This window comes from Macaca fascicularis, chromosome 20 (genome assembly GCF_037993035.2).
Source record: "Macaca fascicularis isolate 582-1 chromosome 20, T2T-MFA8v1.1".
NCBI classification, from domain to species: Eukaryota; Metazoa; Chordata; class Mammalia; order Primates; family Cercopithecidae; genus Macaca; species Macaca fascicularis.
This window is the reverse complement of record NC_088394.1, coordinates 25,050,975-25,070,732: the sequence shown is the minus strand read 5'-3', so window position 1 is coordinate 25,070,732 and position 19,758 is coordinate 25,050,975. Positions and strand designations below refer to the sequence as shown.

At 41.6% G+C, this 19,758-nt stretch overlaps 1 protein-coding gene and 1 long non-coding RNA gene across 14 annotated transcripts in view; one reads left to right on the top strand and one right to left on the bottom strand.

Annotated features, from left to right (window-relative positions):
- Positions 1-19,758, bottom strand: part of HS3ST4 (heparan sulfate-glucosamine 3-sulfotransferase 4) — a 441,709-nt gene that overhangs the window by 133,334 nt on the left and 288,617 nt on the right. The window lies entirely within an intron of this gene.
- Positions 1-19,758, top strand: part of LOC107128340 (uncharacterized) — a 103,409-nt gene that overhangs the window by 56,700 nt on the left and 26,951 nt on the right. For 6 of the 8 annotated variants that reach the window (XR_012428835.1, XR_001487332.4, XR_010583813.2 and 3 more), the window contains 2 exons: positions 986-1,111; positions 3,276-3,471. This is a non-coding gene — a long non-coding RNA (uncharacterized lncRNA). Of the gene's footprint in view, positions 1-985; positions 1,112-3,275; positions 3,472-6,236; positions 6,630-19,758 lie in introns of those variants that run through there. The other 2 variants (XR_012428832.1, XR_012428830.1) reach the window with 2 other exon arrangements.

The following is a 19,758-nucleotide window of genomic DNA, read 5'->3' as shown; positions in this document are numbered from 1 at the left end:
AATGTGCAGTGAAGAAAAACACACCCCATTCTCAAGTCATTTTACTGCCAAATGCTAAAAAAATACAATGATGAAATTAGTACTACAATATACAAAATCACTACAAAAATAAATGGTGTCCGTTAGAATTAAATAGTGGACAACCTACCTCACCTGCCTAAGGTGAACCTACGCCTTTTGCATAGGTTCTAAGAATACTGCTCAATTTTATGTAAATTAATAGAAACTCAAGATGAAATGGATTAGCTAAGAAAAATATAAATAATCAGAACTGCCAGAAGAGATATTTTAAAGTCTAAACACATTATTTATTATAAAAAATTAAAACTAATTTTAAAACTTAAAAAAATACATTCCCAGAAAGCTTCAGAAGTGAATTCCATCAAACTTTTAAGAAGCAGAAAATGCTTATGTCATTTAACCTGTTATATGGCATTCTTCCAAAGCACAGCATAATAACTGCTCAAAGAGAAATATTGAAAACTTATATGGACAGTTTAGCAGGGACATTTTGCTAGTTCTCAAATTTTGACTATGAATTCATCAAATGCAGAAGAGAGGAAAATTCATCTCAGGAAGTGAGAATTTTTTAGCAAGTCTTAGAAGTATGAATACATAGATAAACTATTCATCAAATGGCATAAGCCTGGGAAAAGTGAAAAAAGAAATAAATGATAAGATCAATAATGGAAAATACTCTGATAATCTGGAATGATGGAACTAATTCTAAAAATACCTAAATATGGCACTAAAGTTTCATAGTTAAGGCCAGGAAAGTAGTCACACCTGTGATAACAGCTATTCAATGACTAACTCAATATGACTCCAAACTGTGATGTGGTTAGCAAAAATGTGAAGCAATCCTTAGTAACAGAAGTATACTACCTAGAATGAAGATGATAATCTCTCTCTACACTACTGTATCCAAATGTACTTTGATACAGTGCTCAGTTTTATAAGAATATTCTCTCTTTTTTTGAGACAGGGTCTTGTTTTGTTGCCCAGGCTGGAGTACAGTGGCGCAATCTCAGCTCACTGCATCCTTCACTTCCCAGGCTCCAGTGATCCTCTCACTTCAGCCTCCTGAGTAACTGGGACTACAGGGACTACAGTAGGTGCACGCTACCATACCTGGCTAATGTTTTAAGGGTTTTTTTTGTTTGTTTGTTTGTTTGTTTTGCTTTTTGTAGAAATGTGGTTTCACTATGTTGCCCAGGCTGGTCTCGAGCTCCTGGTCTCAACAGATCCACCCTCATCGGCATACAACATGCTGGGATTACTGGCATGAACCATCATGCCTGGCTGAATATTCATTATTTAAAAAGACAGAAAAGATATCTGGAGGAAGACAAGGATAATGAGGAGCCACTTGGTGGATTCTCCTGTTTTGCCTATCCCTATTCTTTAGGGAATAATTTATTTCTCCTTAAGGAAGCATTTACTCCCCATTCTAAGCCCATCTTAGGTCTCAAATTCAGCCAGAGCGTGGGGCACTTGATCCAGGAAGGTCCAATCACAGTCGTTAATCCTTCTGGAAAAAGTGACTAATTTGATTTTAGGTTCATGATAACCAAATCAAGTTAGGACTTCAGTTGGAACTACTGGAAACATAAAACACTTTCCGCTGAGGTTGCTGAGTTGACAGGTGGTAAATCCAGGGTTAATAGGGACATCATGACCATGAAGCCAGTGAAAAATTATCACAAATAAGAGATAAAAAGATATAGGTTGTTGATGCCATTGAATGAGAACCTTGGTTCAGTCTTTCCTGAAGTAGTCTGAACTTTTCAGTTACGTGAATCTACAAATGCTCTTTAACTCATTTGAGTTCAGTTTCTGCCATTTGCCCACCAAAAGATTTCTAGCTAATTCAGCATCAAAAACATGCTGTATGAAAAACGAATAAAATAACTGTTGATTTTGAAATTAAAATGACACATGGAGATCCTGACAGCTCTCTTTAAACTCTTAAACATTACTTCACTGAAATCAGAAACAAAGCAAAGGATGACCTGCATCAATGGTATTATTTTGCAATTTTCTGGAAGTTTTATAAAATACAATAAGACAACAAAAGGAGAAAACTTTTTTTTCTCTTTGTTGATATTATTGTAAGTCTAGAACTTACAAGAGGCTCCAGTTAAAACCCATTTTATTTTGACAAAGTGTCTGGTTGTGAGATAAATACACAAAAATCAATACATTTTTTAAATCAAGCACTCACTAGCTAGAAAAGGAAAAGAAATATTTTATTCATAAACATGATAAAAGCTAAACATACTTAAAATGCATTAAACCTCAGAGACATGGGACTTATGTAAAGAAACCTATAAAATTGTGTTAAGAGTACCAATCAAGATATCAATAAATGGGAAGATCTATTATGTCTATGTATGGGATAATTTAATGGCTTAAAATATCAATTACATCAAAATTATCATATTAATGCAATGTAATTTTAAATAGGATCCCACATTTTTGTTAATTTTATAAAATAATGCTAATTTTAATGTAAAAGAATAAGTTCCCCAAATAGCCAAATAGAGAATAATAGTGAAAAATGACTTGGCTTGGCAGATATTAAAACATACTATGAAATTACCATAAAACAGTAGACATGGATGACATGTGAATAAATAGATCAGGGGAAAATTAACCTTGAGATACGTTGCATAATATAAGACAATTGTGTATATAATAAAATGACAGTAACTAAAGCATAGTTTTATTTAATAAATCATGCTGGCACAATGGCCTATCATTTGGTTAAAAAAAAATAATAAAACGGAGTCCATTAACTTATACTATATATTAAATTTCAGCTAGATTAAAATCTAAATGTAAAGGAAAAATGAGACAGTTAAAATCCTAGGTTATAATTTAAAATTATATGCATTTGTCTAGATATGTAAAGCATGCAAAATACCCAAAAGCTATAAAATTTTCTCCTAGCAATCTAACTTGTCCTCAGTCTTACCCTGGCCCTCTGGTGGAGGAGAAAGGGTACACAGAAATCACATTTAACAAATGGAGGATCCTGAGTCTAAGAAGATATCAGGTATAGGGCTGTCACCACCAATGCCTGCAGAGAATTGCTACAGTCAACAATTAGAAGGTGCTTTGGTCCCAAATCTTATCTGGTTTCTCATCGCGTTTGCTAGTTTTCAGCCAAGGAAAGAATTTCCTGTATTATTATTTGTACTGATTATCTCCTGGTCCATCTTATCTACAAATGCTACGTTTTTTTTTTGTTTGTTTGTTTGTTTTTTTGCAAGGAGGAAGAACAAAACAACTGAAGTGAATATACTTCTTAGCAAGGTGACACACAGTCGCTGTTCCAATACACAGCCTGGTGAGTTTGGAGAAAATGGAAGTGAAAGCATCAGAGAAAGACAGGGATAACAACTCACGTTTATTGTTTACCTACTATGTGCAAAGTACTTTCAACATCTCAACTAAAAGACAACCAGAGTAAGTATGTGTTTTTATTTCTCCCTTACAAATGAGGAGACTAAGGTTCAGCAAGTCTAAATAACTTGCTCAAGATCACTGTAGTAGGTATCCTGATGGGTTTTCCTGCCTGTTCTTTCCCTTCCACACTCAGATTTCATCTTGGGAAACCACTCCACCCCCATGCACAGTTCTTGTGCATTCAGGATGGGCACATGGTTGAGGCACAGCCAATCACTCTGTTTCATCTCCTGCTTGGTTCAGGGATAGGCATGAAACCCTGGTTGCTCCTAGTACAGTCCTTTTTAAGTTTTCAGTGGATTTGCTGGGAAACCAATGTTTTTTCCTCTTGTTAGCTAACCTGGAAGCATAGGGCTGCCAGAGGCCATCTTGTGCACAGAGCCAACCTGAGAATTATGCAGAATAGATAAAAAGCATAACCAAGAGCTGGGACAAGAGACAGAATCTTAACTGCATAGATTGAGTCCCTGGATACAGCCATACCGGCAGCGAATGCTACCCTTGGAATTTGCAGATATACGGACCAATACATTCTCTTATTTACTTAAGTCAATTCATGTTGGGCTGCTATCCTCTGCACAGGAAACATCTTGATTAATGTTTCACAGAGATAAGAAGCGATAAGGCCAAGATGAAGGCCATGCTTTCTGGAAAAGGACCATTTATCAGCCAGAGGAATAGTACAATTCACAAAAGAACCTGCTGTGATTCCTGACACATCCTCAGCCTGCTACGAACTTTATGTCTTTCATGCATGGGATTAGGGAAGAACATGCTGGGGACATTGATGAAAATCAGTTTTAAATTGTATTGGGAAAAAAAATGAAATCCAGTTCCCAGGGATTTGGCTTTATTCAGTAGGTACATGGTATTCAGGGAAATGGACATATTGAAGTGAAAAGAAAAATCCATCTGAGTTAAAAGAGCAGAAAGACAGTTCTGGTTCCACCATTCAGCTGTATGTTTTCAGGCAAGAGAGCATAATTCTCTGAGCCTTCTTTCTCTTACTCTTGAGAGATAGAAGAGCTTTCGTGAGATACAAATGAGATTGTGGCTGCTAAAGTACTTACATTTGTTTTAGTTGCAAAGGGCATAATATAGTATCATTAGATGTTGCCGAGGTATTTGGGTACAGTTTAGATTTTCTGTGCCTTTATTAACAACATACAAAAGGTGAGTCTTTAGACTCAGCATTAAAAACAAATAACATATTTAAAGACATAAATACTGCTTAAAAATAAATAAGTGGGATCAAGTTAATTGCATTTACCAATATCAGAAATTAGCCAAAAGGCAGTATTGGAAAGCCAAAAACGGTGACTCATAAATAAACAGTATATATTATGTGCTCTTTACAGTACTGTATGAAATGGTAGGAAATGTAGCTAATATAAATAAGATGAAATGAGAAAATAAAGAGAATAAATAAGTTATAATCAGATAGAAAAAATACATCTAAAGGATTAAAAATACCAAAAAAGACTCTACAGAACAAAATAAAAATAAAAGTGTGAGAAGCAAATAACAACGAAAAGAAAAAAGTGTTATAAAGCTGAGAGAGTTAAATAAAATAAGGTACTAAGAGGAACGGGGGTGTTATGGACTGAATATTTGTGTCTCCCTATGATTCAAATTTGAAGCCTTAACCCCCAAATGTGATGGTATTTGGAGATGCAGACTTTGGGAGGTAATTAGATTTAGATAAGGTCATGAGGGATGGTTACCCATGATGGGATGAGTGTTCTTCTAAGAAGAGGAAGACGGATTCTCTCTCTCTCTGTCTCTCTCTCTCTCTCTCTCTCCACACACACACACGCGCACACATGCACACACACACACACACACACACACACACACACACAAGGTTATGTGAGCACAAGCAAGATGGAAGCAGTCTGCAAACCAGAAAGTTGGACCCTCACCAAGAATTGAATCTGCCAGCACCTTGATCTTGGACTTCCCAGCCTCTACAACTGTGAGAAATAAACGGCTCCTATTTAAGCCACTCAGTTTGCAGTATTTGGTTATAGCAGCCTGAGCTGACTAAGACAAGAGAGATTCCAGGTTGTCAGTCAGCAACCCAATCTGACATTTATCAAGTGCATAGTATGTGCCACGTGCTAGGTGTTTTATATCTAGTATCTCATTGGATCCTAATAATCACAGTATGAGTTTGGTATTAACATCCCCATTTTTAAAGAAGGACGCTGAGTCCCAGAGTGGTTAAATGATGAGTCCCAGGTCTCACAGTAAGTAAAAGTGGAACTTAGATAGGAATTCCACTCTTTTGGTTCCCAAAGCTTACCTGCTTTCCCCTACACTTCCTCTAAAAGAAACTAGGGATGCCCCACAGCTGCCATACTCCCACACCTCCAAAGTCCAGTGCTTTCTCTGAGGGTCATTGGAATTTCAAGACAGGATGGATATCTTTGCGTGTGAAGTAAAGGCTAGATGGAGCACAGGGTCCACTCCATATTATTTCAGTAATAGCCCCATTTCTCCTTGGAAATCAACCCCTACTACATTCTCAGGACAGAAACCCTGAATAACACCTCATCCCCAGCTCTGGGGTGGAGCACAGAACCCAGACTCAACCCATCAGCTTATGGCATTCCATGACAACAACGATTGTGATGGAATCCTGGGTGAGCAGGTGAGCCAAGCCTGCCAATCAAAGTCAGCAATTCTAGATTGCAGACCTTTGGTCTGAACTCACAGACAATTAGATTTTCACCCCCATCCTTCTCCATCCCACATCCATCCAGCTGGACCCAAAGTGAAAGGAGGCAGTTCCACAATGGTGGCAGTACACTATGAAGCAGAGACCCTGCCTAAGAATGGGCTCCATTATGCAAGCAAGGCAGAGCTGTGCAGAAAGGAGAGAACAACCACGTCCCGGTGGCATCGCTCCACCCTCAACCAAGCCAAAGCTGCAGCAAAATTACTCCCTGCACCATAAAAGTGCTGGAGCAAGTGTGGCTTGGGGTTTCTTTTCCTCACAGCCTCAAATTTACAAACTGAGACACAAACTTGAAGCCTTACATCCCTATTCGAGTGAGCCCTAGAGAAAGCCAACAATGCTTTTCACCCCTAGCCTCAAAGTTTCGCCAAGGAGCTTTGTCTTCAACATGGCACACAGGTGGCACTGTCAGAAGACCTGGACAGCCCTTGCTGGGAGCTCCCAGCATACCCCAAAACATGTGGGCGCTTCCTTTGAAGATTGTATATTTTGAATATGTGCAGAAGAAGACCAAAGATACCCTTCTGTGTTGGTTTCAGTACAAAGAGTCAGATAAGCCTGGATTCAAATATTAGCTTTGTCATATCTTAGACACACCATCCTTGGGAAGTTAGTGGCTTTCCTCTACCTCTGTGCCATGATATATACTGTTTCCTCTACCTGGAATACTCTTCTATCTCCTGCATTTACCTGGCTAATTGCTGCACATCATCCATGTCTCAGCTTAGAACATCAATCTCTCCAGGAAGTCCTCTTTCTCACCCTAAGGTCTAAATCAGTTTCATCTTTTCCAAGTTTCCAAATAACTTCCATTCTTCCCTTGTCCTAACATCGATCTCACTATTATAATCATACGAATCATAATCAAAGGGTAGTCATAAATATCTTTGTTTGTTCACCAGAATACAAACTCCATGAGGGCAGGGAATGTGTCAGAGTATTCATCATCAAAGCCCTAGGACTTAGCACCATGCACCTGGTAGATACTTTACAAACCTTGCCATTTTCTAATCTGCATAATGGACATAATTTTAGCCAGTCTCATGAGATTGCCTGGAGATTTAATTCTGTAGATAGCCCAGCACATTCCTAGTACCCACTGGGTGCTCCATAAATATTAATTCCCTTCTACTTAATTCACCTTTTCCAAGAAATTTGAAGTATATTCTTTGCTAATCACTAACTTAATCTCCCTGATTACCATTAATAAAGCTAATAAAATCCTCACTATTTCCTCAAGAGACTATGGCAACTCAGGGGTTAATGGTAATCTGTCTCAGTTTGACAGAAATATTTGGCTCACAATCACTAAGAGGAGCTCTTTTTTTTTCTCTCAGTGGGTGTCAGCACAGAAATAAAGTGATTAAACGTGTTAAATATCATATATAATAAATGGCACCAATATAAAACTTAATGCTCCTAATATTTCCTTTGAGTTGCTACCTTTTGCATTAATTGAAGCAAGAAATGTTCCACTTAGTTAAAATATCTACTTAGTATCCTGCTTATAAACACATCTGCTGCCCGAGTTCCCTGGTTCGGTGGATTTAAAATTAGTTGGTATCAATGTTATTGATGATAAGAGGACTTGGAGAGCATTCTGAGGTCCTGGTGAGGCGGGTGATGCTCTGGGTTTCTGTATTCTCCAACAACCATCGAATCAGGGCTCTGTTGAGGACTGGGGGTGAGCTGACTGCAGGTTTTGTAGCAAAAGCTATAAGAAGGAAGATAACAAGCCTTGTGGTGACAGACAAAAAGTCACACTACTTTATAAAGATGCTGTCATCATAATAAATGCCTTTGCTGAAATGAATGGAAACTGCCCTCTTGTGTGTCTAGGGCAGAAGAACATGAAAAGCGACCATTGATTATACATGAGACAGTGTGTAGCACAGTGTTAAGGTCATCCGCCTCAAGAGTCAGGCAGGTTTGGGTTTGAATTGAGTTCTGACACACCCTGCATATCCTTGGACATAGCTCTTACTCACTCTAATCTGCTATTTCTTTATCTGCAAAATAGGGATAAAAATAGCCCCTGAATCATGGGTTACTATGAAGGTTAATTCCTGCCAAGTCACTTAGCACAGTGCCTGGCACGTGCCAAGTTAGGTATTTTCACTATTGGAATATGTACATGATGTCAATTAATCTTCACACTCGTCTCTTTGGACATGCATTATTATCCTACTAGAAGGTTCCCTGAGCTGAAACATCTGGGTTCTAAAGCTATTTAAAATGGTCAAAATTCAAAATACTGACAACACTAAAAGTTGGCAAGGATGTGGAGCAACAACCACTCTCATTCGTTGCTGGTGGGAATGCAAAATGGTGCAGTCACTTTGGAAGACAGTTTGGCAGTTTCTCACAAAGCTCATCATTCTCTTACCATATAACCCAGCAATCACACTGCTTGATATATACCCAAAGGAGCTGAAAACATATGTCCACACAAAAACCTGCAAACAGATGTTTATAGCAGCTAAAGCATTCATTGCCAAAATTTGGAAGCAACCAGGATGTCCTTCAGTAGGTGAATGTAATACATTCAGGAGATGGACTATTATTCAGCACTAAAAAGAAATGAGCTATCAAGCCATGAGAAGATGTGGAGAAACCTTAAATGTATATAACTAAGTAAAAGATGCCAATCTGAAAGTGCTATATACTCTATGATTCCAACTATGTCATTCTGTAAAAGGTAAAACCATGGAAACAGAAAAAAAAAATCAGTGGTTGTCAGGGGTTGGGGATAGGGAGGGTTGAATAAGTGGAACACGAGGATTTTAGGGCATTCTGCCACAATGGTAGGTATATAGCATTATATATTTGTCAAAACCCATAGCATGTACAAACACCAAGAATTAACCCTAAGCTAAACTATGGACTTTGGGTTGTAACAAACTGACTACTTTACAGCGACCCTGGTATCACAATGGGTGTCTTTGCTGAATTGAATGCAAACTGCTCTCTTATGTGCCTGAGGCAGAACAGTTTTGTTTTGTTTTTTAATTGAGCATCTATTAATATATGGACTTCGGGTGCGAAAACAAACAAACAGAAGTAAATTAAAATGGAGACTAGACCCGAAGAACCCCTGAGCAGACAAAGTCAGTTAGGCCTCATACGGGACCTTAACTTTGCTTGATTTGCAAACATATGAAACTTATGTTGAGCTATTGTTTGTAAATGCATATGTTAAAGAAAAATAAAATGTAAGGCTAACTAATCAGAAGCCACCAACTAATTTATATAGCCAAGGACTTTCCAGCAGGATGGACCAAACGAGGCAACCATGCCATGGAAATCCATCAGACCTTTCCTTTGCTTTACTCTGTGTTTGCCCATAAAGGTCTTCCCATGTATTTGAAGACCTTTATATCCCCCAGTGGCATCCCCAAATCACTCCTATTAATAGATTCACTTCATAAATCGCTCTTTGCTCAAAGAAACTCCTTAACCTTGTATTGTGCCTCAGTTTACTTTTGTTACATTAAGTTTAGCCTAAAGCTGACTCTTTATGTATTGTAAAGGTTTCTCCATACACAGTGAACTGCAACTTAACTGGAGGTGTAAACAGACTGTAACCTACTCTTACGCCAATCACAGAGTTTTGGCAAATCAGAGGTGGCCCACTGTTCAAGCCAGGTTCAAATAAGCCAAACGCTAAGCTGTAACCATTCCGGCTGTTTCTGTCCCTTGCTTCCGTTTTCTGTCTGCGACTTTCCTTTCTCTGTCCAGAAATCTTCAACCACACCATAGCAGTGGAGCTTTCATTCTGGGAGCTGCCTGATTTGCAAATTGTTCTTTACTCAATTAAATTCTGTGAAATTTACCTTGTCTAAGGTTTTTCTTTTAACACTTTTTTAAACATTTAATTTTTAATTCTTAAAATTTTTTTTTCTTTTATTAAGTTCAGGGGTACATGTGCAGGTTTGTTACATAGGTAAATTTGTGTCATGAGGGTTTGATGTACAGATTATTTCATCACTCAGGTATTAAGCCTACGACCCATTTGTTATTTTTCCTGATCTTCTCCCTCCCTCCACCCTCTACCCTCCACTCTCTGATGGACCCCAGTGTGTGTTGTTCCCCTCTGTGTCCATGTGTTCTCATCATGTAGCTCCCACTCATAAGTGAGAACATGTGCTTTAGTGTTCTGTTCCTACTTTTAACAACAAAAACAAAATAAAAAGCTGTCCTAGAGATAACTTAGCTGTGTCACCTCAGATCATGTGTTCAATCTCTCCAAAGGCCTATGTTTTCGCCCGGAAGATAGAAATACACAGCCCAGGTGAGGTCACCGTGAATTTAAATGAGGCTATGCAGTAGAAAGCTTTTGGCTCAGAATAAGGGATCCGCCCAGGACCAAAAAGCATCCACAGTCCCACCTGGCTTCAGCTTGAGGGAGGGCATCTGTTTCAGGAGGTACAGCCTAGGAGGAGGTGGGATTTGGAGGCAGGCACTGAGCCAGCACCGAAGGGAGGAAGCCGGAGATGTTTACATTCCTAATTACAGGAAGCAAGGCTTCAGCACAGCCAGGTGTCATTCCAACAGACAAGGTTAATAAGATGTGAGTGGGCCCAGCTGCCACCTCTCTGCTCATGGAAGACAGGCGTGCAGACGAAGTCAGATGAATTAGCCAGCAGCCTGGCCACGCTGGTCAACTTCAGATGTCTGGAGACATAGGTTAAAATTCAATCTTGGTCAGGCACCGTGGCTCACGCCTGTAATCCCAGCACTTTGGGAAGCTGAGGCAGGTGGATCACGAGGTCAGGAGTTTGAGACCAGCCTGGCCAATATTGTGAAACCCTCTCTGTACTAAAAATACAAAAATTAGCCAAGCATGGTGGGGCATGCCTGTAGTCCCAGCTACTCAGGAGCCTGAGGCAGAAGAATCTTGAACCCAGGAAGCGGAAGTTGCCATGAGCCGGGATCCTGCCACTGCACTCCAGCCCATGGGGCAGAGTGAGACTCTGCCTCAAAAAAAAAAAAAAAAAAAATTCATTCGATCAATCAATTTTGCAGATTCCAAGTTTCTCCCAAAACCTCCTGAAGGTCCAGGTAGGACTCCACAGAATAACACTACTATGGGAACACTGGCGGCCACGTCAGACACTTGGCCACTGGTTCTGATCACTGTCCCCTTTGACTCCCAAGGGTGAAGTTGAAAAGAGAGAAATGCATGTAGCCAGCAAAGAGTGCCAGCTTCAGAGTCCAAATCCTTGAGTTTGGATCCTATCTCTGCCACATTCAAATTATGCAAACTTCAGCCAGCAATTTATCCATTTCAGAATTCAATTTTCTCATCTGTAATATGGGAACAGTCCCTTTTAGGGTTGCTGTAAGGATAAAGTACTTACAGGCACAAAAAAAATCTAACTCCATAAATAATAAAAATTATCAGAAGGATTGCTTTTTTGTTGTTTTTGTTGAGTTGGAGTTTTGCTCTTGTTACCCAGGCTGGAGTGCAATGGCGTGATCTCGGCTCACTGCAACCTCTGCCTCCCGGTTCAAGTGATTCTCCTGCCTCAGCCTCCCAAGTAGCTGGGATTACAGGCATGCGCCACCACGCCTGGCTAATTTTGTATTTTTAGTAGAGACAGGGTTTCTCCATGTTGGTCAGGCTGGTCTTGAACTCCTGACCTCAGGTGATCCACCCGCCTCAGCCTCCCAAAGTGCTGGGATGACAGGCGTGAGCCACCGTGCCTGGCCAGCAGTGTTACTTTAATGGGCTACCTGGGCAAGTTGTGGGTCCAGGCATCCATCAGTGTGAAGTCCCTGCCCTGCCAGCCGGCAGACGCTTTAACCAGACCGATTAACAACCTGTTTCTGATCAATGATTTATGGCTTATGTTTCCCTGTTAATGAAATGTAATTGCCAAGCCTGAGATGTAGCGTAGTGACAAAACAAACTGCCATCTGAAAATTACATCCCAGGTCCCATAAGAAAAGCTACAGCCACACGCTGGAACATCTTATGAGCAGAGTCAAGCACCACCAGGCCTCCCTTTGAGAATCTTGGTCTGTTTGAAGGCAGAGAAGGAGCTCCTTGCCAGTGAATTCTTCTCCATAAAAATTAATGCTGTAACAGACCGCCAAATGGCCTCAGTTAATGTGCTTTTGAATGAGGACTAAATTTTCTTCATAAGCATCAGTGTCAGGACTAAAATAACATTTTTATGGACACTGCGAGCATAAGCAGCAGTGCGAAGTCAACCAGGGTTGCCACTGAATTGACTTGTTTCCCCTGGATGTAGCTGCTTAGATAGCAGAGGACTGGACCCAAGAGAGTTTGGGCTTAGGTCACACTTCAGGCCTTCCCTGTTCTGTGATATTGAGGGCAAATTAACTAAAAACTAATGAAAATAAAACACTCGCCTGATTCTCAGTCTTATCACCTATAAAGTGGGGGTGACAATAAACCCAACCTAATAGAAGTGTTGCAAATATTAAGCTCATTGATTCATCCATCCATAAGGCTAGTTTCCATGCTTGGTTCTGGGGATACGGCAGTAATAAAAACAGAAGCCACCTGCTCTCCTGGAACTCACATTCTAGTACGAGAAGGTAGAGAATGAATAAGTATGCTGTACATTTTGTTAGGTAGAGATAATTATTGAGAAAAATAAATTAGAAGGAGATTGGGTGATAGAGGTTGCTGGCAATTTTAAATAGTATGGTCAGAGCTGAGACTAAAACCAAGAGGATGAGTAGAATTTATGAAAAAGAAGGAAGAGAATGAAAACCAATAACTGGGCCTTAATTAATGTAGGCTTTAAGGGGAAAGGAAGGGCCAGGTATGGTGAGCCATGCCTGTAATCCCAGAACTTTGGGAGGCAAAGGCAGGAAGATCCCATGAGGAGACAGGAGTTTGAGACCAGCCTGGGCTACATAGTGAGACCCCATTTCTACAAAATTTTAAGAAATGTCCTGGCATGCTGACGTGCACCTGTAGTCCCAGGTAATTGAGAGGCAGAGGTGGGAGGATCACTTGAGCCCAGTGGTTGAGGCTGTAGTGAACCATTATCATGCCACTGCACTCCACCTTGGGCAACAGAGCAAGACCCTGTCTCTAAAAATAAATAAATAAACAAATAAGATTTGAAAAATAATGATAAAAATAAAAAATAAGTAATAAGTAATACATTTTTTAAAGGAGGGGAGGAGAAATAAGCGGACACAAAGAATAGCCAGAGAGTAGGAAGGGAAACAGTCAAGAGCTGCACTGTATTATGGAAACTTAATGGTGAAAATGAACTTAACATAAGAGAGCGCTCTTTCCATCCAAGCTCCATCTTCCACCATTACCAAGTTTGTGATCTCAAGCCAGCTGCTTTGCATCTCTGGGATATTTGTCGTACCCTACCACTTCAGTGGACTCACTCTATAGAACTGCAAGCAATCTCCTAATGCCCAAATCATCTCCCATTCTCCTAGCTTCTCTGAAACTCATCCTTCACATTGTCTCAATTCACCTGCATTGAACAACTCTCCAATGCCAGGCACTCAACTGGGTATTTTCATGTGTCAGGTCTCGTACACTTCCCAATGCAACCCTGTGAGGTAAGCCAGAGATACCATCCTACTTAAACAAGGAAACAGATGCAGAGAACATTCAAGTAACTTGTCCAATGTTGTAAAATTAGTAATTGGTGAACTGGAAATGTCAACTCCGTAGGCTAATTTCAGAGTCAGCACTCTTCATAACTACATTCTACTTCTACCATAAGATGGCCTACATGGTGCTAAGACCACCAAGCCTGAGGCTCAGAGTTTCTCTCTCCAGCGACCAGGCTGAGAGGTTAGAGGAGTTCACCTGCCACACCTTGCCATCTTGGAAGGATCTGAGCTGCTGCTGCAGTTCTCTGTGAAACATTGCGTGTCTCCCTTGGATCAAGAATCACTGCAGGGCTAAAGATAAGAGAATAGATGAATGGGTTAACAGAATAGATGAATGGGTTAAGAAAATGGGTTAAGTGTATATGCACAATGGAATACTATGCAGCCATAAAAAAGTATGAAGTCCTGTCATTCATGGTAATGTGGATGGAACTGGAAGGCGTTATATTTAGTGAAATAAACCAGGAACAGAAAGTTCCTGCATGTTTTCACTTATACAAGAAAGCTAAAAATAGGTGATCTCCTAGAAGTAAAAAGTAGGACAGAGGATATTAGAGGATGGAAGGGCAAGGAGGAAGGAGAGTTAGGGAGAGATGTGTTAAAGCAGGCCATAGGCTGGTATCAGCCAGTGGCCTGTTGGAAACTTGGCCACACAGCAGGTGAACCGCAGACGAGTGGGCATTACCCCCTGAGCTCTGCCTCCTGTTAGATCAGCAGTGGCATTAGGAGCATGGACCCTGCTGTGAACTGCGCATGAGAGGGATCTAGGTTGCCTGCTCCTTATGAGAATCTAATGCCTGATGATCTGAGGTGGAACAGTTTCCACCAGTCCCAGGTTCCAAAAAGGTTGGGGACCACTGTCTTAAAACATACAAAATTATAGTGAGATAGGAGGAATAAGTTCTAGTGTTCTATAGCACTGCAGGATGACTATATTTACAATAGTAATTACCTCATTTCAAATAGCTACAAGGAGGACCCTGAACATTCCCAACAGGAAGAAATGACACATGTTGGAGATGATGGATATGCAGACTACCCTGATCCGGTACATTGTATGTATCAAAACATCACTGCCTCATGAATATATACAATTATCATTAGTCAATTTAAAGAAATAAAAATAAATAAAAAATAAACGGAAATAGATCTAAACACACACAAGAAATGGTAAAAGAAGCTGCCGTGCAACCCCCACAGCCCCATGCTGTCCTTCAATAAACCACCAACCCCAAAATTACTATCTGTGTGAGTCCATGCTTCTGGGTTTTCAGAAACCTGACTCACAGGCTGGTGAATGATGTACCTTACACAACCCGCACTTCACACTTTCATGCATTCATTCAACTCACTTAGATAGAACCAAGCTATGTGTAGACTAGAATCTGCCATGGGCTGGAGAATCACAGCTGAGTAAGACAGAGTTGAATCTGGCCTCCAGGGACTCAGGCATCCACCATGAACAATGACACACAGAGATAAGTGTGACCAGAAAAATAGTAAAAGGATGCTTAGAAGCTTCACAGGACACGGTGGCTCAAGCCTGTAATCCCAGCACTTTGGGAGGCTGAGACGGGCGGATCATGAGGTCAGGAGATCGAGACCATCCTGGCTAACACGGTGAAACCCCGTCTCTACTAAAAAAAAAAAAAATACAAAAAACTAGCCGGGCGAAGTGGCGGGTGCCTGTAGTCCCAGCTACTCGGGAGGCTGAGGCAGGAGAATGGCGTGAACCCGGGAGGCGGAGCTTGCAGTGAGCCGAGATCCGGCCACTGCACTCCAGCCTGGGCAACAGAGTGAGACTCCGTCTCAAAAAAAAAAAAAAAAAACAAAACGAAGCTTCACAGGAGAGAATGAGTACCCAAGGGAGATGGGGTTGCTGCAAAAGGAAGCAGAACAGGGGAGAAGAGGATCCCAGGCACAGGGAACATGAATACTGTGTGCAAACCACAGGGCAAGTCTTGCCCTAAGGCTCGTATGCATGTCATCCCATTTGATGTCCACACAAAAATCCTGAGATGTAGGTGTTATTATCTTCATTTTATAGCTGAGATTAAGCCTAAGGTCATATTTAGCAAGGGGTCTGTTCCACCTCAATCTGGGACCTGGACACGCTTAGGGAAGAGCAAAAAAGATGCTAGGGCTAGAGTAGAAGCAGGTTGGGATGGACAGTGAGCCTGAAGAAGAAGGCTGGGCTTCCATAGTGGAGGGATCTGAAAGCAACCTCACCTCATTCCCCACCCCATCACTCTCCCTTCATTGCACTCACTCTCCTCCTAGCACTTACCACCATACACACTGTAAAGATTTACTTACTTATTGGACATCACTTACCTCCTTCCACGAGAATGTAGGCTCCATGAGGGTAGGGATGCTACCTGTTTCCTTCACTATTATACCCTCAGCGCCCAGAACAGTGCCTGTCACCCAACTAGTGTTCAATAAATATTTGTTAAGAGGTTGTTTCAGACTGTGGACTAGGACTTTAGCCTGGAGACACAAGTTTTTAAAGAATTGTAGAGATTTTTTTCTTCTTGTTGTTTGAAACAGGATCTTGCTCTGTGGCCCTGGCTGGAGTGCAGTGGTGTGATCTTGGTTCACTGCAGCCTTGAAATCCTGGCCTCAAGTGATCCTCCTGCCTCAGCTTCCCAAGTAGCTAGGACTATGGGCATATACCACCATACCCTACTGGTTTAAAAAAAAATTTTGTAGAGATGTGGTCTCACTATGTTGACGAGGCTGGTCTCAAACTCCAGGCCTTGTCTGGATCCCCTTGTCTCGACCTTCCAAAGTGTTGGCATTACAGCCTGAGCCACTGTGCCTGACAACATTGAAGCTTTTAAACCGGGAAACACCATGCTCTGTTCTATTTTATTAAGAGAGCTGTGGCTGGGGAAGCATTTGGCCCCAGAAAGTAAATCCAGACACCTGCTTGTGACAAAGGAAGAGAGATTGAGGCAAAATAGTCGGGATGATCCTACACAGGTTGCCAGATGGTGCTCTGACTCAAGGCGTTTTGAGAAACATGGTCCAACTTTCTTCCTGGGGCTTTTGGAAGGCACGGGGATGACTATTTGTCAAAGGGAACGATTAGAACGTCAAAGAATTCAAAACCCAGCTGGGTGAGTGAAGGGCAGAGAACACAATGAAGATGGGACCAGCAATTCATCTCTCTCTCCATCCTCCAGCAGCCGGGGATGCATCCCAGGCCAAGCTGGATGCTCTCTATTCTCCTGGAGAAGCTTTCCCAAAGGTGGAACCTGTTGGTGCAAATGAGGGCCACTGGGCACGTGGACAGAAACCCTGTGCATATGTGTGTGTGTGTGTGTGTGTGTGTGTGTGTCAGTATGTGAACACACACACACGTGCTGCTGCACACGCATACACAATCTCCTAAATTCCCCATGGAAAGTGACTGCAGCTGTTAAGGAGGTTTCATGAGGCCAGGGGCCATTTGTTGAGCACCAAATTCATGTTACAGCCATGCAGAGTGTGTTCCATTTGTGATGTGAAATGTAGGTATTCTTGTTACCCCTATTCTCCTGATAAGAGATTGAGTCTCCCAGATCAAGCAGTTCATTTAACAGGTCTTATATTGAGTGTCTCTCATGTCCTAGGCTGGAAATACAATGAAGAGAAATACTCATGTCTCTGTCCACTTAGGCTTATCTAGTCCAAAGGTTTGTGGGACACAAAGGTTTATTCTAAGAACTCCACCATTACATCAGCAGTATGATGAAAAGGTGTAGTGTTCCAGGTGTGATTAATAAGGTAGCCCGAGGAAGAGCTCTGAGCTCAGGTGTGAAATGAGGGCAGGTGTATTAAGTGTGTCTTTCTATTTTGATGCTTTATCTTGGGGCCTTGCCTCTCCAAAAGTAAGCTAATTCCTAAAGATAGCAAATAACTTGCAATTTTCATATGGAAACTAACCAATCCCAATCCCAAATCCCTGAACTACCTACCTTCTTTTTTTTTTTTTTTTTTTTTTTTTGAGTTGGAGTTTTGCTCTTGTCCTCCAGGCTGGAGTGTAATGGCGCAATCTCAGCTCACTGCAACCTCCGCCTCCTGGGTTCAAGCAATTTCCTGTGAGATTACAGGCAAGCGCCACCATGCCTGGTGAATTTTTGTATTTTTGTGATTTTGTATTTTGTAGAGATGGGGTTTCACCATGTTAGCCAGGCTGTTCTCAAACTCCTGAACTCAAGTGATCCGTCAAAGTGCTAGAATTACAGGCCTGAGGCACCGCACCGGGCCTCTAAACTACCTTCTTTATGGAACCCTCACATGCCAAGACACTATTCCTCTACCCTAATCATCCTACAGCCAGATACCAGACAATAACCCTTATGGCCCAGAGCCTGCTGAAAGTATTCAAATTAGCCAATCCTAAACTTGCTGAGCTGCCTGCCCTGCCTCACCCATTCCTTCCCATGAAAACCACAATAAAAGCACTCACCCATGTTTTCCTCTTGCTCTGTCCACCTCCTGCCTGACCCTGGTGCTTCCCCCATATGGCCCTGAGTGGCGTGGTGTGCTTCCTGTGTCTAGGGATCTGTGAGTGTAAGCATCTGCCTTCATGACAGTCATTTCCTTGTCTGTGTTTTATCATACCTGATTAAAACAAATATGGGTGCATTTTAAGGCAGCAGGAGTTTTGCTACATGGGCAAGTGCGAAAGTGGAGAGATACCATGGGATGGCGGACAACAAGAAGACTTTGCCTGAATCTTCCTGGCTGGTTCTGCTCAATCTAGTAAATTTCAGTTTCCAGGAACCATAGGAGATAGTCACCATGCCAAGCATATGGAGAATACAGCAGTAGCTGGTTTTGTGGAACTCACTGGATAATACATGGTAATAAATGCTGTGGTCAGGGAGTACAGGGTGTCAAGAGATCAAAAAGAGGAAAACTTGATCCAGGCTTAGAGGAAAAAAGAGTAGGAGAGAAAGTTTCCCAGCTGAAACGACATCCACAGTGAGTTCTGAAGGATAAGGAGACATTATCCAGGAGAAGCAGGGAAAGATAGGGAATAGTTATGTCCCAGGATGAGGGCTGACAGCATGTTGTGATTAGGAAACTACTATTCACAGTACATGTTAGGCATGACCCAGATGAAGCTGGACACAGGGCCTGGAAGGTCACTCCTAGGAGGTTCAGACTTCATCCTAGAGACAACCTCGAGCCATTGAACAGTCTTAAGCTAGGAGCTCCAGGTCACAATTTTGTTTTAGAAACATGGCCACATTTGCCGTGTGAAGAACAGATTGGGGGAGGACATGACCAGAGGCAGGAAGACCAGGACGGAGGTAGTGAGATGATCCAAGGGAGAGGTGATAGGATCCGAAGTGGTTGCAATGAAAATGGAATGGAGGTAGCAGAGTTGAGAGAGAGGCATGGACAAAGGGTGAGGGGTCAAGGGTGACATTAGGTTTACGATTTGCATAGCAGGGTAGGTGGCGTTACCATTCACTGAAGAAGAGAAGCAGCCACTTCTAGGTAAGGGGAGGAGAAGTGCCCAGGTCAGTTTAAGAGTCTAACAGGACAGCAGTTCCCAACTTTTTGGCACCAGAGACTTGTTTTGTAGAAGACAATCTTTTCATGTTGAGGAATGGTTTTGGGATGATTCAAGTGCGTTACACTGATTGTGCACTTTATTTCTATTGGCATTACATTGTAATATATAATGAAATAATTATACAACTCACTGTAATATAGAATCAGTGGGAGCCCTGAGCTTGTTTTCCTGCAGCTGGGTGGTCCCATCTGGGGATGATGGGAGACGGTGACAGATCATGGGGCATTTGAGTCTCATAAGGAGCCTGTAACCTAGATCCCATGCATGCAAAATTCACAATAGTGTTCACGTTCCTATGAGAATCTAATGTCTCCACTGATCTGACAGGAGGCAAAGCTCAGGTGGTAATGTG